This window comes from Microtus pennsylvanicus, chromosome 1 (genome assembly GCF_037038515.1).
Source record: "Microtus pennsylvanicus isolate mMicPen1 chromosome 1, mMicPen1.hap1, whole genome shotgun sequence".
In the NCBI taxonomy this organism is placed as follows: domain Eukaryota; kingdom Metazoa; phylum Chordata; class Mammalia; order Rodentia; family Cricetidae; genus Microtus; species Microtus pennsylvanicus.
In genome coordinates this window covers 40,318,903-40,341,277 of record NC_134579.1, presented here as the reverse complement: position 1 = coordinate 40,341,277, position 22,375 = coordinate 40,318,903, and the positions used below count along the sequence as shown (strand labels likewise).

The following is a 22,375-nucleotide window of genomic DNA, read 5'->3' as shown; positions in this document are numbered from 1 at the left end:
GACAGGAAGAGCCCGTATAGCTGGATTAGTGAGAATAAAGTCAGGGAGAGATCCTGTCTCAAAAGGTAAAGTGGATGACAACTGGAGGAGACAAGCTACTCCAACCTCTGGCCTCTCAAGTGCATGCACACATGTATCTAAATATGCATGTGCACCCCACGTGAACATAGAGATGGTCATGTAGATACGCACACAGGTGCAACATCCAATAAATATGCCAGGCACTGAAAGATTCCAAATGAATATGGCTCACAAATATAAAAGATTTAAAATAGTTTGATGGAAACAGATAACAGAAATGATGCAGCTAGCATATACAGGCCTTAAAACAACGGTTCTACATCACTACAAGAACAGAAAGCCAAACACGAGAAGGGCCAGGAAACGAAGATACGAAGAGCTGGACGGAGCTCCCTCAGATAAAAATAGAGTACTTGAAACAAAATACCCTAGATTAAATACTTTAGAGAGAAATACGGGTTACCTTCAAGACTCAGCAAGAGAGATTCTTGAAGATGAAGCATAGGGGGAGAATGGCCAATAATAATAAGCACAGAGATGATAGGGAGTGTCCAATACACACGTAATGGGGTTCCAAATGGGGAGGGTAGAAAACAGTTTGAAAGAAATAACAACCTCGTCTAAAACTTTCAGGCTGAGAAAAATATGAGAACTGGGTTCTATAAGCAGCTGATGGCTTCTGGAGGATGGAGAGGATGGAGAGGGTGGAGAGGATGGAGAGGACGGAGAGGATGGAGAGGGTGGAGAGGATGGAGAGGACGGAGAGGATGGAGAGGATGGAGAGGATGGAGAGGATGGAGAGGAGAGGATGGAGAGGATGGAGAGGATGGAGAGGACGGAGAGGATGGAGAGGATGGAGAGGATGGAGAGGATGGAGAGGAGAGGATGGAGAGGATGGAGAGGACGGAGAGGACGGAGAGGATGGAGAGGATGGAGAGGATGGAGAGGATGGAGAGGATGGAGAGGATGGAGAGGATGGAGAGGATGGAGAGGATGGAGAAGAGAGGATGGAGAGGATGGAGAGGATGGAGAGGACGGAGAGGACGGAGAGGACGGAGAGGATGGAGAGGATGGAGAGGATGGAGAGGAGAGGATGGAGAGGATGGAGAGGGTGGAGAGGACGGAGAGGGTGGAGAGGACGGAGAGGGTGGAGAGGACGGAGAGGGTGGAGAGGATGGAGAGGGTGGAGAGGACGGAGAGGACGGAGAGGGTGGAGAGGATGGAGAGGATGGAGAGGATGGAGAGGATGGAGAGGACGGAGAGGATGGAGAGGGTGGAGAGGACGGAGAGGGTGGAGAGGACGGAGAGGATGGAGAGGATGGAGAGGATGGAGAGGGTGGAGAGGACGGAGAGGGTGGAGAGGGATTTTTGTTTGTTTGTTTGTTTGTTTGTTTTTAAGATGTGGCCCTGGTAGATGGGCCTTGCTCCAATAGATTGCCCCATGCCTATGTATGGCAGCACAACTTGAAGTCAGTGGGATATATCTGTATCTCTATCCATCTGTCTCTCTGTCTGCACGTGTGTGCACATAATGTGTCCAGTGAAGATGGGAGTTGGGTGGATCTGGTAGGTGTTGGGGGAAGGAATGAAAGTGAACGTTATCAAGACACTTTGTAAGCATATGTGAAACTCTAAGAATTTTATAAAAATATATTTAAAGAAAGAAATGACAGAAGAAGGTCTTTTTGCCAAAGAATGATTCCAGATGTAAATGTGGACCTAAGCCAAGGAATCTAGAGCGGTAACAAGGTAAATTTAATTGTGTGGCCATTTTCTCCAGATTAAAACACAGAGACACAGGGAGACTCACAGGCTTGTGAAACTCACAAGAGACTTAGAAGAATCAGGAGGCTCAAGAAACTTACAAGACTCACTCGAGGGAAACGGACGAAGAAGGCCTGTCCCTCAGGTTGTGTAAGCAGTTGCCTGAGGGTTGGGCAGGGAACTCCAGGATACAGGTTTCCTGACTTGCCACCCACGCTGGGTTGGGCTTTGCTTCAGCTGCCCAAGGTAACCTGATAGCTCTTTTGTCCTCCACAGTGGGCTTAGACAGAAGTATTAACTTGATCGGTTACTGCCCTCTTTTTCTGGGGGTGAACAGAAATAGTCTCCTCAGGAAAAATATCAAAACAATGGGGGGAAGGTTTTATTATTTTTAAAGTTATATCTATAAGTCTATATGTGTTGGAAAACATGCAAGTGTTGAATCTTCCTTTATGTTCAAATCATATACATTTTTATGTCTCAAACGCAAGCTCTTTGGATTATATTCTCACCTCCAATTGAGTAGGACCCCGCCTTACTAACAGTAAAATGGAACCGTGGCAGGCCTGGCAACTCAGGTCAGGTGAAGGGCTCGTCTAGTGCATTCTGGGCTTGGGGTTTGATTGCCAGCACCATACAATACAGCACAGCAGACCAACTGGAATCATGACGGCGCTCCAGAGCTAGGAAACAAGGGTGTGGATGTTCACAGATCCCTGTGATGATGCATTCTGTTTCTCTAGGATGCTGTTGCTGCCGTTATGTAGAAGGTAGCTGGCCTGGATTCCCAAAGGTTCCAGTCGAAGAACCCACAGAGGCCAGAAGAGAGCATCCGATGCCCATGTTCTGGAGTTACAGAGCACTGTGAGCTGTCATGGAAGCACTAGGAACTGAACCCTGGTCCTCTACAAGAGCATCAAGAGTTTTTACCTTCTGCATCATCTCTCTAGTCCCATAAGCAGTAATTTTTATAAACAGTGAGTCATCTAAACAAAGAGAATACTGTAATGTCTGTCCCTGGGCCAACTTACCCCTCCATCCAGTATGTGGAGTTTGGCTTCCCTTCTCCTATGCTGCAATTAATTAATCAATTAATTAGTCCATTAATGGCACTGTGATAGACATAGCTTGGTCTCAATTTAAGCTCCAGCTTCACAATACTCTAATAGTAGTGTCTCGGGACAGGATTTCTCCAGTTCGTAGCTGCCTGCTCATTGAAACAGGAATATATGCTTCATGGAATTGCTGATGATTAAATCAGGTCACATGTGGTACATCTGCAAAGGCAATGATCCTACTGTATCTTCAGTGAATGTCAACTTCTTTCTTTTCCACCATCTAGAAGGGTCATCTATACAGAACATGAGTGTACACAGAACCAATGTTATCCACCCATCCATATTGTTTCCCTGAATATCTGTAGTTAAAATTTGTGGTGCTGGAGAGATGGCTCTGCAGTTAAGAGCACTGGTTGCTCTTCCAGAGGACCTGGGTTCAAGTCCCACCATCTGCATGGCCACTTACAAGTGTTTGTAACTCCAGTTCCAGGGAATCGAACACCTGCATACCAATGCATAGAAAATAAAATAAAATTTTAAAAATCAGCTTTTGTAAGAATAATGAATTACAGACCTCGAGAGCAGAGATCATATTGTTTAATTCAATGAACAATGATAAACGTTACCTGCTAGCCACTGTGCTAAGAGGTAGGGATGCCCCTGGGAACAAGCCAACCCAAGCTACTCAAACATTTAGCACAGTACTTGTTACACACAGTAGGCAAGCAATACCTACTTGCTGACATGACCCAAAGGTCACTGTAGCAGGCTTTCTTTTGGGCCACCAACCAGCCCCCAAATCATGACACGGAGACTTACTGTTAGTCAAAATGCTAGATCACTTCTTGCTAGCTCTTATAACCTAATTTAACCTGTTCATCTTCATCTACATTTTACCTTGGAACTTTTTACCTTTCCTTCATCCTTTTTTTTAAATTGATTTTATTGAGGTATATGTTTTTCTCTGCTCCCCTCCCTTCCTCTTTTTTCTTTCATTATGTATGTCCTACTTTTCCTGTTTTTTCTATGTCTGGCTGGCTGGCAGCTCCCTGGCTGGCTGGTTTCAGGCATGTCCTCTTTCTCCCTCATTCTCTTCTTTTGTTCCCTTTTTACTCTATTTGCCCCACCTATTCCTCTACAGCCTAGATGTTGGCTGTTCAGCTCTTTATTAGATCAATCAGGTACCTCAGGTAGGCAAGGTGGAACAGCAACACACTTTACATAGTTAAACAAATGCAGCAGAAACAAACATAACACACCTTTGCCCAGTTACAGTAATACCGCGCAACAATTCACTAGCTGGGGTACTTCTGCGTTACTCGGGCACATCTCCCCACTTCAGAGACCTGCCCTGAAGTGTGTGGTTGACTCTCAGGTACATGCCAACACAACCACAAAACCAGCCTGTGGATGTCTGCTGCCTCATACTGGGATCCTGGAGACCCCTTAATATCCCACAGACCGGAATTTGATAATTGAAAAAAACAAAGCATCATACGAAACCCTCACTAACTTTCAGAGTTCCCCTGTTACCTAGTGACACTTAGCTACTATTAGGTAAATTGTATGTGCACGAGTTCCATAAAAATGAGTCCACAGTTATCAATTAGAGCTCATTAATATGCAATAAAGTTCTCATTTGAAGACTGTTAAGAGCCAAGGATGAACGACACTTGGCTGCTCTCTTTCAGTGAGAAAATTGCTGTGAAGTCCCTGCTGTCATTTCTCACCAGCCCAACAGTCGGGTGTCCTAACAAATCAAGCTTCTGGCCGCAGGAAAACCAGACAGAACGGTAAGGTGAAGGCTTTAGATTTGGGTTTTGGACAGCTCAGGTTTTACCTCCTTGCAGCGGAGACCTTTGTCCCTCTCAGCACTCAGATCGCAGGCTGAGCGGCCAATCAAGTTCCTGGGCACAGTGACCCTGAGCCCCAGGCTAAAGGACATTCGTGAGGATGCCACACAGCCGGGTGAGGGTCACTCTGTTCAAGGGACTGGATGTTCTACTCCACAGACTGATGTGAGGGCCCCAGGGGCTCATCCTGAAAGCCTCGGGATCGTTGTAAGATAGCTCTCCCGCTGTCTGTGAGTTCCTGTCTGAACTGGACACTAGATTTCCCTAAGCTGTAGTTTAATATTGCTGTGCAGTCCACATCATCGCTTGAGTGAGAGCAATTTGAGCTCTTTTAGGAGGAAGACAGAAAATACAGACGATCAATACCCCAGTCACTCTGTAGCCGATTCCTTAACAAGCTATCCTTAATGTAGCTAGGACTTGGGAATTTCTTCTCCTCCCTCCGCCCCTTTTTGCTCTCCCTCCTCTACTTCTTCTTCTTCTCCCCTTTACTTCTTGCTATGTTGCCCTGCCTGACCTTGCCTTCTCACAAATTCTAGGTGATGATGGCTGCTATTGCCTGGGAAATCTTCCAACGAGAACCCTGGCTCAGCAAAGGAATACGGGATTCCATCAGAGTACAAATTGCACAAATCGTTGCTATAACTCCCTGCAGGCCACTCTGATAAAGATCATGCACACACACGTGTCAAGACACTAGAGTTATTCCCCAGAATCAACTTCAAGGACGTATGACTAAGAAATTAGACACTTAGAAGGTTGTAGGAGCCAGAGGAGATGGAGGTCACCAAGGAAACAAGGCAGACAAGCACAACCGACGCACATACGAACTCACAGAGACTCTGACATTGTGCACAGGGCTTGCACAATTCTGCATCTGATGGGGTCCTAGTGCTGAGAGAAGCAGGAACACCCCCACCTCTAACCCAGAAGTTTTCTCCGCCTGATAACTTTCACAAATGAAAAATTGGTTTCCTCCTGGTTGCTCATAAGGGCAGGCTCCATATCCAGTAGTGCCAACACAAAACAAACTGAATGGCATCTTTGGTTCTTTGTCTCATAATATTGTGTCAGGGCTTGTTTATTTATTTATTTACCTTACAGGTCTTTTGTGTATACATCGTGGCTTCTGATTTTGTACTTTAACAGGATTCCCGTGTGTGCAAACATGTGTGTCTCTGTGTCTCTACATCTGTATATATTTCTCATGTGCATTTTTGTTTTGGCTTTTTCTTCTGTTCTATCCTATTCTGACTGGTTTTTCTTTTCTTTTCTTAATCTTCTTTAGATGCCTGTTTATTTTCTAGCGATAGACAGAAACGGTGTGGATCTGGGTAGGAGGGGAGGCGGGGAAGAACTGGGAAGAGTTTAGGAAAGGGAAATGTAATCAGAATGATTACAGAATTAAAAAGTATGAACAAAATGAAAATTGTATGAAAAATGTATTTTCAATAAAAGAGAAAAATTCATCCAATCCTTCATCACTCAAGTCATGATTCTTAAATGCTCTCAGTCATACTTAAGAAGGCTATGAACACTTTCCTGGAGAAAATAGACTCTGTAGTGATTCTCTCTCTCTCTCTCTCTCTCTCTCTCTCTCTCTCTCTGACTTTCAAGACTGGGTCTTTCTGTGTAACAGTCCTAGCTGTCCAGGAACTCACTCTGTAGACCAGGCTGGGCCCTGAACTCACAGAGATCCACCTGCCTCTGTCTAACAAGTGTTGGGATTAAAGGTGTGCGCCACCACCACCCAACTTACATTCTTTTCTTTTCTTTTGTTTTTTTGAGATGGGCATCTCACTCTGTAGACCTGGCTGTCCTAGAACTCGTTATGTAGACTAGGCTATCCTTGCCCTCACAGACACTCTCCTTCTTCGGCCTCCTGGGTGCTGGGATTAAAGGTGTGTGCTGTCATACCCAGCTAGTTTGTGTTCATGCAATTTCTGTGAGTATGTAGGCTTGTGTACATGCCTGTGCATGTGTGTTTGAGTACATGTGGAGGGTGAAAGTCAGATCTAGCATCTTCCTCTACTTGACCTCACCTTTTTTTTTTTTTGAAACATGGTAAACCCAGGACTTACTAGCTGACTGGCCGGATTGGTCAGCAAGCTCCAGAGTTCTTCCAGCATAGTCTACCCCAGCCAAGGGTTACAGATGCATGCCATCATTCCTGACTTTCCTGAGGGTCCGAAGCCGGGCTCTCATGCTTGTGTGCTGGATGCTGTAGCCACCGAGCGATCTCCCCAGTCCTTGACTAATTCTTTGATTCATAAGTTATTTGGGAAGCATGTTATTTTATTATCAAATGTTTATAGATTGTTTATTGATTTCTCAATTCTACCACGTTCAAAAACATGTTCTGAATAACTTCAATCTCTTTAATCTTATCGAGTCTTTGTGCTATGATAGAACGCAACATATGGTCTGTGTTGACCATATGTTCCATTTATACTTAAACATATGTTCCATTTATACTTAAACATATATCCCATTTATACTTAAAAAGTGAGGTGGCTTAACTGAGAACCACCCCTATAGGCTCATATAATTGAATACTTGATTCATTATGGAACTTTATGTATGTATCATGAGGTGTGGCCTTGTTGGAGGAGATGTGTTTCTGGGGGTGGGCTAGTCCCAGTTAGCACTCTCTCTGCCTCCTGCTTATGCATCAGATGTGAGCTCTCAGCCACTGTTCTAGCACCATGCCTGCCTGCCTGCTGCCGTAAAGGTCACAGACTCTAACCTTCTGGAGCTGCGACCCCAAATTAAATACTTTCTTTTATAAGCAGTCTTGGTCATGTGTAGACAGAGGCTGCTCATTCGTTTCCCAGCCACTCATACTCAAATAATCACACAGAAACTATATTAATTACAATACTCTTTGGCCAATGACTCAGGCATATTTCTAGCTAGCTCTTACATCTTGAATTAACCCATTTCTATTCATCTGTGTATCACCACGAGGCTGTGGCTTACTGGGTAAGGTTCTGACTGGCGTCTTTCTCCTTCAGCAGCTACATGGCTTCTCTCTGACTTCATCTACTCTCTATATCTATCTCTTCCAGCCTGGCTATATTGCCCTACTATAGGCTGAAGCAGCTTCTTTATTAACCAATGGTTGCATATGGAGGGGAATCCCACATCAGTCATGGTGTTTTGTCAGACAACTCAAAAGTAACTAGGCCGAAAAGAATGTCTGTTTTCCTATTGTTGGGTAGTAGGTCACATAAAGACCGACAGGGTGAAGTAAGTTTCTTACGTTGCTATCTTTGATAGTCTTAATTATTTTTGTTGTCTTATTTATCACACCGTTAGGCCTGAGGTGTCCTGAGAAACTCTCTGACGTCTTCTCCATGCTTCTCTTCTCCAGTATTCTTTCCGGTGAACTCTAGCTGCCTCTCTCCCTAGACTCTCGAAGCAGAGAGTACAAGCTGTCCTTTTCACACTGCGTTCTGGAAGCTCCATTTTGCGTGCCTGTTGTTTTATTTTGCTGAATCTCATGAACTATGTTTTAGCACATAGATGCCCTAGATAGTTTTCCTTCCTCAAAGGAAAATGGAAATGGCTTCTGCGGGGGCTAAAATAAGAACAGTTTCTTCTGATCAGCGACTGGCTGAGCGTTCATATTGTACAAGACTTCTTCTGTCTCCCCAACTGTGCAGCCACAATCCTTCAGGAACCCCAGAAAATAGTTAGAGTGCTTTTCAAGCTCTTCCATTTAGGTAGGATCTGAACCTCATTTTTATCTTCAAATAGGAGGGCTGGATAGATGGCTCAGCAATTAAGAGTACTGGCTGCTCTTCCAGAAGAATCTAGGTTCAATTCCCAGCACCCACGTGCTGGCTAACATCTATAATTTCAGTTTCAGGGACTCTGACACCCTCTTCTGGCTTCAGTGGGTACTACATCAATGTGGTACATAGACACACATGTAGGCAAAACACCCATGCCCTTAAAACTTTTTTAAAAACATTAAAAACAATACAAGTAGTTCTGGTTAGCCTCTCAGCTTTTTAATTTTTTAATATTTATTTTTGTTATGTGTATGTCTGTGTCTCTGTGTGAGTATGTGTGCATGAGTGCATCTGATTCCTCTGGAGCTGGAGTGACAGGTGCCTGTGAGCCGCCTAGCACAAGTGCTGGGAATTCAATTCTCATCCTTGGAAAGAGCAATACTCTTGACCTCTGAACAATTGCTCCAATCCCCTCAGGGACTGCCTGATTTTCTAAACACCCCTTTTGTCTATGCTACTTACAAGGCAGTCCATCCACCACTACGCTGATGTCACTGTGCCTCTTCCCTTTCGTGAGTGTGGTCTCCCGGGCCCAGCTCCTGTGCCTGTCCTTTCTTCTCAGTCCTATCAGACCACACAATATTCTTCTGAGACTCCTAGCAGCTACTTCATTGTTTATTACTGAGCAAGCAGCTCCAGTAAAATGCAGTTTGGAATGCGAGGTATTTAATGAGTTTCTTTCCTCCGTGTGTGTATGTGTGTGTGTGTGTGTGTGTGTGTATGTCTTAGCTCTTAAATTCTTAGCTGCTTTAGTATGTCTTCTATGGCTTTGAATAGTTTTTAAAATATGGCTTTTCTAGATTTTTCTCTATGGAAGCAACAGTCAAACACCTGATTTTTGACAAAGAACCAAAAATATAAAATGAAAAAAGAAAGCATATTTAACAAATGGTGTTGGCATACCTGGATATCAACATGTAGAAGAATGAATATAGACCCATATCTATCACCATGCAGAAAACTCAAGTCCAAATGGATCAAAGATCGCAACATAAAGTCAACCACACTGAACCTCATAGAAGAGAATGTGGGAAGTACACTTGAACACTTAGGCACAGGAGACCACTTCCTAAATATAACCCCAGTAGCGCAGACACTGAGAGAAACAATTAATAAGTGGAACCTCCTGAAACTGAGATGCTTCTGTAAAGCATAAGACAGGGTCAACAAGACAAAACAACAGCCTACAGAATGGGAAAAGAACTTTACCAACTCCACATAGACAGAGGTCTGATCTCCAAAATATACAAAACATTCAAGAAATTGGTCATCAAAAGAACAAAGTCCAATAAAAAATGGAGTATAGACCTTAACAGAGAACTCTCAACAGAGGAATCTAAAATGGCTGAAAGACTCTTAAGGAAACGCTCAACATCCTTAGTCATCAGAGAAATGCAAATCAAAACAACTCTGAGATTCCATCTTACACCTGTAGGAATGGCCAAGATAAAAAACATTGATGACAACTTATGTTGGAGAGAATGTGGGGTAAAGGAAACCCTCCTGCACTGCTGGTGGGAATGCAAGCTGGTACAGTCCCTTTGGATGTCAATATGGCAATTTTTCAGAAAATTAATAAACAACCTTCCTCAAGACCCAGCAATACTATTTTTGGGTATATATCCAAAGGATGCTCAACCATGCCACAAGGACTTGTGCTTAACTATGTTCAAAGCAGAATTGTTTGTCATAACCAGAATCTGGAATCAACCTAAACGCCCCTCGACTGAAGAATGGATAAGGAAAATGTGGTACATTTACACAATGGAGTACTACACAGCAGAAAAATAATAACGACATCTTGAAATTTTCAGGCAAATGGATGGAGCTAGAAAACACTCATACTGAGTGAGGTAACCCAGATCCAGAAAGACAATGTAACATATGTACTCACTCATAAGTGGTTTTTAAACAAAAACCAAAAGCAAAGAAAACTAGCCAACAAATTAAAATCCCAAAGATTCTAGACAACAATGAGGACTCTAAGAGAGACATAAATAGATCTAATCTACATGGGAAGTAGAAAAAGACAAGATCTCCTGAGTAAATTTGGAGCATGGGGACCGTGGGAGAAGATTCAAGGGGACAGGAGAGGCAGAGAGGGGAGCAGAGAAAAATGTAGAGCTCAATTAAAATCAATAAAAGTATGTAAAGAGAAAAATCAAAAATACAATAAATAAGATAAAAACTGTATTAAATTTAAAAAAGATATTTAATAGAGTCAGATGATGGTGGTGCACACCTTAATTCAGTACTCAGGAGGCAGATGAATTTCTGTAAGTTTGAGGCTAGCCTGGTCTACAGAGTGAGTTTCAGGACAGCCCAGGCTACATAAAGAAACCCTTTCCATAAAGAAAAACCAAGAAAAAAAAAGATACAGAATAGAATCCTTAAGTTATAAAAGACATACGACTAATTTTATTATTATCATAGAGTACATACTTGAAAATTAAAAGTTTATATAAAATATATTTTAACATAAAAGTTAATGTTTATGTGAAAACTAGCTTTAAACATTTGTTTTAGAAATTGGTTGTGATAATTTCTATTCTGTTTCTGTCATTTTAGTGTTCAGTCTGGGGTTCTGAAATCTACTCTGAAGCTGCTAAGCCCAAACTGCAGCCTCTGGAAGCAGTTTTTTTCTGTAGCGGCCTACAGAAGTGTTCCCAGGAAACTGCCTGGGATAGGCCTTAATCGGTAACGTTAGCATTTTAAGTGCGGACTAAGGTTAGCACATGTCTGCTAGCTAACAGGCCCTCGTCCACATGCCGCCTTCACTGGGGATTTAAGCATCTCCTATTTTGCTGTTACCTGGATCTTGCTAACTTGTGCTCAGCAGCCTCCCTCAAGGGCCTTCTGCGGTTTTCGCCATCCCTGGTATGGTGGGGAGTCCTGCTTTTCCCTGGCCCAACAGACCGAATTCAAATCACAACAAGAGCAAAAGTAAAACTGAAAGCTAAGTTCCATTGAAAAGTTCATTCCTACCTCCAGGGTTCACAAAAAAATAAACCATTTGTTTAAATGCTCACATCTGCTGCTTGGCGCCGATCCTTAAGCTGCAAGACCCCTAGCTCCGCATGTAATTACCCTCATGTCAGACAATCAGTTACAGTTGATTACTATATACTTATAAAGCACCCCCAAATGCTGGAGATGGAAGAAGACTGAGACAGGAATGGAAGGACCTTTCTCAAGGAAACCATTAAAGAAAGGGCGCTATAAACACAGCAGATCCGGCTTGGTGGGAGAGCAAGGAAACTTGATCGAAATCCCGGCCCTCCCCTGCACACTGCCCTCACCCCAGATAAAGGCTGTGTATAATTCTACTAAACAGCATGGAAGAAATGAGCAAAGGGAATTATAAACAGTCTGGCCAACCAACAGCAAGAGCTAGATACAATGAAACCGAGACACGCAGACTCCCTACTGCTGAGCTGGTATAATCCAGATCTGGCAGAGAGTCTTCCACAGGCTCTCCTGCACACAGGCCTTCCTGCAGAAAGGCAAGGAGAGAAAGATAAAAGGTGGCAGGGATCACCTCATCCACCCTAGAATTACAATTGTGTGTGTTCCCATTGGTTTAGAAATGCCAGTCTATGGAATCTCTCCAACAGAAATGGAAAATAACGTGTATGGGGACTAGGGACACAGCTCAGTGATAGAGCCCTGCATCGCTTGCATAAGGCTCTAGCTTCAACATTCAGTCCTGCTAAAAAAAAAAATCTAGAAAACACAAACTCCTCAAACTGTGTGCAGGAACAAAATATACTGATTATCACACTGTTTGTTGTGTAAAAGCGAAGGAACTAGAGGTAAACATGAATAAATTATCAATGGAGAAATTATAAAAATTTTCTATTAATAGTAAATTGGATTATTTATATGTGTTAACCTAAAATATGTACATAATATGATGATAAGTAAAATGAAAATAGTAACTGGCATGTTATTATTCTGTTTACATATAAATTAAAAAATAATTCCATAATAACTGGTTTGGAATGAACTAGAAAGAAAGCATTCACACTGAACCTCTCCCACATTCCCCACAATGAAGAGAATAAAGAAAGTTTAGGTTCACTAGCATTTTCTCATATACTTCTTTCTTGCTAGACTCATTGTATAGTGTGAGTATTAATTTTGTAATTTAAAAATTCAAAAAAAAATTCAGCGTGGTTAAACGTTTTAAAGGACCTGAAATCTTACAATTGCAAGTAAGACCAGTCCCCAGAGCTCAGGGGGGCATGTGGTTTTCTGGCATTTGCTTTTAATGGATCCTCGTGGACAAAGGCAGAGAGAAACTTCTCCTGGAGAGAGGACTCACCTCGTGTCACTCACAGGAGCCAATTAAAGCACAGAATTGACAGTGCTACCGGACAATCCGAGCGGCGGTGAAATGATAATCGTATCTACTCCAATGCCTCGGCTACGGAGCCTCCCGAGAGGCTGCCAGAGTCCATGGGCAGCCAGCAGCGGCATGGACAAGAATAGCCTAGGCTTTTGTCTGCGAAAATCCCATCACTCCCACCCCCGACAGCCTTTGCTGGCACTGCTTGCTTCCTCCAGGGATGGGACACACAGAGCTAGCCCAGCCTCTGCAGGAATTCACATGGAGCTGTGGGGCAACAGGGAGGCTCAGGCTTGAAGAGACCCGTGACAGTTCTTGTGGAAGATACCGTGAATAGAGCTGGCAGACACCAGAGGGCCTTCCAGTTCTCACCCCCAGAACGGCACTGGGCAAGGCAACGGCCCTCATTCCTGGCTCTGGTTCTGTGACTTGGTTTCATTCTAATAGACATTTTCAGGATCTTTGGTGTGTGTGTGTGTGTGTGTGTGTGTGTGTGTGTGTGTGTGTGTGTGTGTGTGTAACAGATATGTGAATTCAAAAGCATTTTTAAGCTGAAAATCTGAAGAATTAACTTTTTACCTACTCATTTTCCAGCACCCATTTCTCTCCTACAGTCCTACCCAGCACAAACAGTACCTCTTCCATCCTCTTATGTCGCCTTTAAATTTCTATTTATTTATATTTTATGTGAATGAGTGTTTCATTCACATGCGTGTATATGCACCATATGCCTGCCTAGAGACGGCAGAGGTCGGAAGAGGGGGTTGGGCCCCCTGAAACTGAGAGCTGTTGTAGGAGGCCGCTTGTAGTTTCTGGCTGCTCAGCCCTGAAATAATGCCACAGAAACCATAATATTTGCAATACTGTTTGGCCAATAGCTTATTTCTGGCTAACTCATATCTTAAATTAACCTATCTCTATTAATCTGTGTATCACCGCAAGGCTGTGGCTTACCGGGTAAAGTTCCAGAGTCTGTCTCTGGTGAAGCTACATGGCTTCTCCTAACTCTACCTTCCTTCTCCCAGCATTCAGTTTAGTTTTCCCCACATAGCTCTACTTTTTTGCCCAATCACAGGCCAAGACAGTTTATTTATTAACCAATAAAAGCAACACATATACAGAAGGACTTCCTACATCAGAGAGCCACCATGTGGGTGATGGGAACCGAGCTATGGGCCCCTGAAGAACAGAGCTGCCTTAACCGTCTCTTTAGTTCACTTACTTGGCTTCTTTTTTTTCTTTTTGGCAGGGTGGAGTTGGGTCAGGGTCTTACTAAGTAGCCCTGCCTGACCTGAACTCACTATGTACACCAGGTTGGCCTCAAACTCAGAAAGATTGGCTCTCTCCCCAGTGCAAGGATTAAAAGCATATGCCACCATGCCTAGACTCCGAGAAAAGTTTTGTTGATCCAGAATCTTGCTAGACTGGCTTTTTCAAGTCCTTACCACACCATCAGCCCAGGCCACATTTTCAGGCTCTGGGCATTTCCTAGCTAAGATGCTCACTTTTGCTTTTTCTCTCAAGGTCTTTCCAATTACCCTCAGGAATCCATGACGGAGTGCCGGCAGTGCCCATGGACAACCTGATGTTCCAGCAGAGGTGGCGGCCATGGGAAGCCTAGTTCACACTTGGTCAAATGTTCCCAGTGTCACTCTGGAACCCTGCCATGCCGTCATAGCAAGAGAAGAATTCCAACCAGCCGGAATGGAAGTTTCTGCTTGAGACCTTCCCATGCCATTTCCTGTTCTCACTCCAAGAAATGTTCTCCGACTCCAGCACTCTGGCTAATCCAAAGTCAGCCTTCTCTATCTGTGGGAACTGTCGTCCCTGACTCCAGAGCTCTGGCTAATCCAAATACAGTGAGCCTTCTCTATCTGTGGGAACTGTCGTCCCTGACTCCAGAGCTCTGGCTAAACCACACACAGCCTTCTCTATCTGTGAGAACTGTCGTCCCTGACTCCAGAGCTCTGGCTAAACCACATACAGCCTTCTCTATCTGTGGGAACTGTCGTCCCTGACTCCAGAGCTCTGGCTAAACCACATACAGCCTTCTCTATCTGTGGGAACTGTTGTCCCTGACTCCAGAGCTCTGGCTAAACCACATACAGCCAGCCTTTGCTATCTGAAAGGTTCTGCATCTATGAACTCTGTTGAGCACACGCAGAAAATACTGGGGAAAGGAAAAATTGTGTCTGTGCATATACTTTTTTTCTTGTCATCACTCCCTAAACAATAGAATATAGAATTGTTTACATTGCATTTACATTGTAATAGGTACCATAAATAATCTAGAATTATACAAGAGGATGCGTATAGGCTATATGCAAATATTATACTATTTCATATGAGACACATGAGCATCTGGAGACTTCGGTATCTGCAGGGGCTTCTGAACCAACTTATCTCAGATACCCAAGGATGGTTGTGTATCCAAAGATCCCCAACTGCTGCTCCCAAGACTGACGTCCGAGAACCATCATTTCCCCTATTACATTCCCCATCACAGCATCACTGTGGAAGGCTATCACACTTACCATCCCTCATACCAATATCCATTCCAGGTTTAAAAAAGAAAATCAACATCCCAGCTTGATGAGAAGTGTGGTCAGTTTTGAATAGAAACCTGCAGCCTGAAAGAAGGTGGCTAGCAGCCCTGTCCAGGGGCCATCATGCACACGACTTCGGTTCCACTGCTAGCTGTCACCACAGTCCAGCCTGGTGGACTGGGATGATGATTTGGCAGCCCTATCGCTTAGCCTTTTGCTGCTTTTGTCTCAGGATTTTATTACTGTGAAGAGATGCCATGAATACGGCAACTCTTAGAAAGGCAAGTGCTCAACTGCATCTGGCTTACAGTTCAGAGGTTTAGTCCATTGTCATCATGGCAGGAAGCATGTACCACAGTCAAACTTGGTACTAGGGGAGCTGAGGGTTCTGTATCCTGAGGGCAGGCAGCAGGAAGAAAGAGACACACTAGGCCTGGCTTGAGCATCTGAGATCTCAAAGTCCGCCCCTAGTGACACACTTCCTCCAACACGGCCACACCTCCCAGTAGTGCCATTCCCTGTGGACCTGTGGGGCCATTGTCATTCAGACCACCACACCTACTAACCCTCGGCTGATGGATGCTGGATGAAGGGGTACTTAGACCCCAGTCACCCCCACTGAAGTAAAGGCATTATAACAGAGCTGAGAATCAGCACCAGCCTCTAAATCCTGTTTAACTTGGAGCATTTGCATTTTGTTAGGAGCAGTAAGGTGGGTACTGAGACCTGCTGTGGTCCTGTCTGGGAATGTATTAAGGGAACCTAACCTCCCGGTGTCACCTCCCTTAGATTAGATTGCACCGAGCCTTTCTCTAGACTGGACAGGACATCAGAGGATAGTCTAGAAGTACTTTCTACAACCATATCTCAAGATTTTGCCTTTGTTGGATGCATATCCCAAGAATGACTCAAAATCTGACCCAGTTTCTGGCCAAAAGTTACATGGATTCCTATGATAAACAGAATAAAGTCCCGTCAATACCTTTGCCATTAGCTTTCTTGCTGGCCTGCTATCTGTCTCTATTTGTCTGTCTATCTGCCTGTCTATCTATCATCTATCTTTCTTCCTTTCTATTTATCAACTACATATCATCCATCCATCCATCTATCTATCTGTCTGTCTATCTATCCACCTACATACCTATCTATCTTTCTATCTCAGACAGAGTCTCACTATGTAATCTGGCTTTCCTGGAACTCTATATACTACAGGCTGGCCTTAGCCTCACAGAGATTCTCCTGCCTTTGCTTTTTGAGTACTGGGGTTTAAGGTATGTGCTACCCACCAGCTTTGTCTGTTACTGAAATTTGGCCATCCATCCCCTCATTCTCTTGTATCTTCCTTACACCATCTTGGCTCTTTGGTCCTGATTATAATACCTGATCTTATTATAATTCAAATTATAAATTCGCCCCTGGAAATGCCCTCTACACTGTAGCTGCAGGTCAGAGAGGCATTGATCCTTCAGAACCCTACCCCAAAGACATTTCTTCTTGACTTATTTCTCCCATGGAAATTCTACAGAGACTCCTCCTCTGCCCATAGGCTCTCAGGGCAGGAAGTCACAATTTAATTGAGCACTGGATGTAGTTAGCTTGTGTAGGCTCCGTCACGGCAGAATCAGAGGAACTAACCCTGTGACAAGACTGATCCCCTCATCCTAGCATTTGAGGTGTAAGCATCCCACTTTAACGAATCCTTCTTCATCCTAGCGCATTCTTTTCGCTGACCTCTCCAAATCACATCTGTGAGTGTGCCACGTTAACAAGCCCTTCTCTTCTCAGCCATTTCAACAGTGCACGCGTGATGTGGACACACCGGAAGCTCATCGTTTTCTGTGTGCTTATTATCTCCGTCTCCGGAGAGCAGGGTGCTCTAAGGCTATCTCCGTCTCCGGAGAGCAGGGTGCTCTAAGGCTATCTCCGTCTCCGGAGAGCAGGGTGCTCTAAGGCTATCTCCGTCTCCGGAGAGCAGGGTGCTCTAAGGCTGGCCTCAGTAGCACGGGATCATCTGTATCGTCTGTCTCTATGTCTCATGAGTATGACAAAAAGCTCAGAAAAACGCCTTGAGAGATCTAGATGGAAACCAATGCCCCATGGAAAGACATAAATATTTGATCAGGTTCTGAACAAGACTCCTTCTCATGAATGTTTGAACACCTCGGTAGCATAGTGTTCAGAGGCTGATTAGCGTCAGCTTGTGCTAAGACGGGGAAGCTGGAGAGGAGGAGGGGCATATAACAGTGAGGGAGGAGGCATGGCGCACTGTCTCTTTTAAGGACCTAAAATACACCTAAGGAATACCCGAGGGCTCCCCTGATTTGCATGGGTGCTCATTTTCCAAGTGCTAGCCCCAGCAAAGTATGAGGTAGAGCAGCTTCTAGCAGCAATGTCTCCGGAAGGTACACCACACTGCATGTTACTGAACCCCTGTCCATTTGCCATACATCTCTCTGCACAGGGACACAGGAGCATTTTCTCTTTCAAGTGACATACTCAGGACTAAACAGAGGCAGGATCTATAAGCATAATCATAGCAGCTTTATTCAAAATATCCCAAACTGGAAACAACCTGAGTGTCCATGAATAGGAGCATGAATAAACATAACAGTAATATTCATACAACGGATGCCACCTTTCAAGGTGGTATTTATTTTATTGCCGTAAAAGGAAATGGCCTATTGATATACTCAACAACATCAATGCATCTCACAGAGACTGCTGCAAAAAGAAGTCAGACAAAGAGGATATGCTACGTAAATGCATTTATATGGGTGCAGGAACCATTAACATCCAGGCAAAGAGGAATCTACTGCTTCTGGATGGTGGGGGTGGCTAGAAAGAGGCACGAGGGAAATTCTGAGGGAGTGAAATTTTGTGTATTTTGTTTGGGCTGCATGATCAAAACTGAACCAACCACCAGCAGGCAAAGCTTAGGAACACCATTAAGATAAGGAGTTCACTGATCTCCAGACCATCATTTCCCTATAGAGTATTGACTACCTGACTTCTAGTATTTTACCAATTTTTTTTAAAACTTGGTTTCACAAGCCTGGTGGGAGAGAGATAAGGCTTTGTGTTATTCATTGCCTAATTGATTCAATAATATCTGCTAATTGCTTATCATTTGCCAAGTAGGAACATAGCCATAAAACAACAACAAAAATTCTTGTTCTTATGGTGTTTCCAGAGACAGAGACACAGCATTGAAAAGTAACAAATGCCAGGGACATTCTCACTAAGGTCACAAGAATCAAGGGGAGATGAGCTCAGCAGTGAAAACCACAGGCAACAGATGTGACCTAGTGAAGTCAAGCACGCCCCATCATGCAAGGATGTGGTCACCTCTGATGGAGGACTGGATTTTATTCAAGTGTGAGTTGAAGCTATTGGAGGGTTTTACATGGGGGAGGGGTGATAAATCTGTAATCTCTGCATTGGAGGCTGAGGCAGGAGGATTGGGAATTGGAGGCCAGCGTGGACTACATAGAAAGATCCTGTTGCAATAAATGGACGGATGAGTAAAAGAACAGCATCAGTGTGCGTTTCTTCCTTTTGTCTCTTTACCTCTTGTGCTACCTTAAATTTGGGGGGAGGGGGAGGAAAGAGAGGGGAGAGAGAGAGTGAAAGAGAGAGAGGGGGAGGGAGTGCCCCAAAATCAAGAGATCTGTTGTCTGTTATAGGAGATTTATAAGAACAAAATTCATATAATATAATTAATATTTTCTCAAAAAATATCTTTCTAATATTTTTTTTCTTTATCAGTTTCTGATTTAACCTTTGTCCAGGCCTGAGTCACATACATCTGAGTCTTAAACTCTTATTTTTTTTATGTTTTAAGATAATTAAAAGGGCTAGAAAGATGGGTAAGTAGTTAAGAGCACTGACTGCTCCTCCTGATTACCTGTGTTTCATTTCCAGCACCCACATGGTAGCTGACAACCACCTGTAATTCCAGTTCCAGGTGGATCTGATGCCCCCTTCTGTTCTCCATGGGAACTGTGTGCATGTGGTGCACAGACATACATGCAGTCAAAAACACTCATGCATAAAATAAAAATAAACAGTTTTTTTTGAGACAGGGTTTCTCTGTGTAGCTCTGGCTGTCCTGGAACTAGTTCTGTAGACCAGGCTAGCTTCGAACTCACAAAGATCCACCTGCCTCTGCTTCCTAAGTGTTGGTGTTAAAGGCGTGCCCCACCAACCACCCAGCAATAAATTTTTAAAAATAAGATCATTAAAAGTTTATGAAAAGAAAGGTAGGTAACTTCTGGGTATATCTAAAATTTCTCCTAATGAAGTTTTGGTAGGAAAGAAGTGAGGGATTTGCATTCGTTATCAGCATCCTTCAGCAAACTCATCAGAAACTAAACACCAATAGTTCTCCATTCTTTCTGCAAATAAGGGCTCCATCTGTTTTCTGTTCAACTATCAAGTCCAGCTTCTCTGCTCAAGGCAGCCTGCACTCACTGCTCCTGTGCTTCACAGGAGCCCTGGCCCAAGTTACCCCCTGAAAAACATTCAAGATCTGAAACAAAGCATGCATTCCATAGGTAAACTGCTTGCTGTGGAAGTGTTTGGATCCCCAGAACACAAATAAAACCAGAAGTTATAGAGCATTCAGGCCTGGATCCCAGTCCTCTTTCCAGGAGGGGAGAGGCAGAGACAGGAGAATCCTTGGATCTGGCCAACTAGCCTGGTGCACACAACAAACAAATACCAGAGACCCTGCCTCAAACAAGGTGGAAACAAGAACCCACACCTGTGGCATGCTCTGACTGCATGTGCCTGCACACACAGACGTACAGACACATACAGACACGCAGGCACACAGAAACTTTTTAAAAGGTAAATCTGAGGAGCGGATGCACTTCTTTCTCAGAGGCCTCATTTTCTTCCACTACAACTTTCAAATATCTTTACAGACAAATAGGGAGCGAGTGGGATATAGGAGCCCTCATCAAGGAACAAGGTGTCCAAGGCCTCTTCTTTGCAGGTGACCCTGTTCCTTTGACCATCCTTCCACTCTTTAGACTGGAAGCTGCTTCCTGCTCTTTACCCTCCATGTCTCTGCTGGGGGCCATTTCCATTTTCCCTAGACCAGGGCATGTCTATCTCCAGACTGCCACTATTCTGCCTCTGACCAGGCCAACTCTGGGCTATCAGGGAACAGAGAGAAGCTGAAAGTTGGAGGTGAGAGACAGAGAAACAAAGAGAATATGCCAGATACAGTAGTGGTCCCGAAGGGGAATTAGACAGGCAAAATGGGGACCAGAGAGCCCCTCCACTCTTTCTGAGAGATCCCTCATTTAAGCTAAATTTACCAAAGCACGTTATAACCCAGACAGACTCCAAGTGTCAGAAGCCCCGAGACAAGTGGTCCTCCTTCACTTATCTATATACACCCAAGTGTTCCTTCAGCAGCAGTTAAATACAAACAATCTACAAACTTGGAAGCCTGGCTGGTACTCCAACTTCTGGGAGAATCCAGCTATTGGTGGAGAAAAGGGTTGTTTTTTTCTTTACCCACCTGGCTGCCTAATTAACACACTAACACATAAGGTGCTTTTAAACCCCCACTGGGAAACCTTTTCTTTTCACCTAAGTGTGTCCACAATGTCACCCTCTGAATCTCGTTTAAAGAATACAATGGAAAAGTCAATTTATTATAGGGTCAGGGCATAATTTACTTATTCCTCATGCGTTCATCCAGAACAACAGTGTATGGGTAAGAGCAGCCACGCCATCTTCCCCTAAGGATCTTACTCTTGAAATGGTAACATTTCAAGGAAAGCTAAGAAAACAGCACGTGGTGCCTAGCTTTCTAAGTGCTGGCCAGAGCCAAGAACGCTTGGGCGCCTGGGGCATTCCTCTGGTGCCCAGGAACAAAGCCATCACACGGAACGTACACAGTGTAGTAAAAACTTTTTTCCTCAGACTTCAGAGTCAGGACGGGAAACAGCAGCTCGCTGCCCTGCCCTCCGGAGGAGCTTGCACCTGCAGGGTAGATTTGGGATCAAGCCTGGAAATCTCCAGACTGTAGGGATTAGTTCTGAGACTTTTTTTTTTTCAGCAGTTTGCCGCTTTTTCAACGAAACAGAGAAGTCACACTTTGTTCACACCCAGTTACAGCACTCTCTCCTCTTTTTTCTTTCGCCTCCCAAATTGCCATCTGCATCCCTGATGCATGGCCACGAGTTCTTCCCTAATACTTCTTGGATTTCTTAAATCATTCCCGAATTCCCTGCCCAGGTTTTAAAGAGAAGGAAATGCCCTTTCCCTCTCCACTTCTTACTGTAGAATTCAGGTGCCCCGTGTTTTGTGGACACACGGCATCCCCCAAGGAGCTCTTACAAAAGCTGGCGTGTGGGGTCCTCAAGGGCGCATTGCTCACCTCGCGGGGTCCCCGGCCGCTGTGGCTGGGATGCGCGTGCTCTCCAGGTCTCTGGTGGGCTCCCTGGGCTAAAAGACGGCGGGAGGGACGCGGACGCGCCCATCGCCACGCTGACAGCAGGAGTGGCGGCCGTGCGGTGTGCGCGGTGCCCTGCGGGTCGCCTCCTCCCCAGCCTGCGCGCCGTCCCTCCTCTGGCGCCACCCCGCGCCGGGACCCGATTCTGCGCTCCGCCGCTGGCCGCTCCACCACTCCCGCATCCTCCATTCCTCAGACCTCCACTCCCATCTGCCAGCAGCGCCTCGCAGTGCGTTCGAAGTGCCCCGAGGGACGCTGTCTAGGAGCCCGCGGGCGGAGGATGCTCAGGTCCTGTGCCTGGATCCTTAGACTCAGGTCCCAAACTGGTTCCTGTTGTTCGAGAATTAGATATCCATTAGTTTTCTCCGGGCCTTTGCGTCCCTCCCACCCCACGCCTTTCCTGTCTCTCTCCTTTCCTTACTACCCTCTCGCTTTTCCCCTTCTCTCTTCTTTCCTTCTCCTTATTCTTCTCTTTTATTTCTGTACTTTTTGATTCTTTGCATTGAGTTTATGCTTATT

General features: G+C 44.5%; 1 protein-coding gene across 1 annotated transcript in view; it reads right to left on the bottom strand.

The window, feature by feature from the left end:
- The window catches only part of Gpr156 (G protein-coupled receptor 156), an 86,498-nt gene extending 64,571 nt beyond the window's left edge, over positions 1-21,927 (bottom strand). The window contains exon 1 of the mRNA XM_075955050.1: positions 21,782-21,927. The gene's annotated coding sequence lies outside the window, so the exon portion shown is untranslated. The remainder of the gene's footprint in view (positions 1-21,781) is intronic.
- Positions 21,928-22,375: the final 448 nt, after the last annotated feature.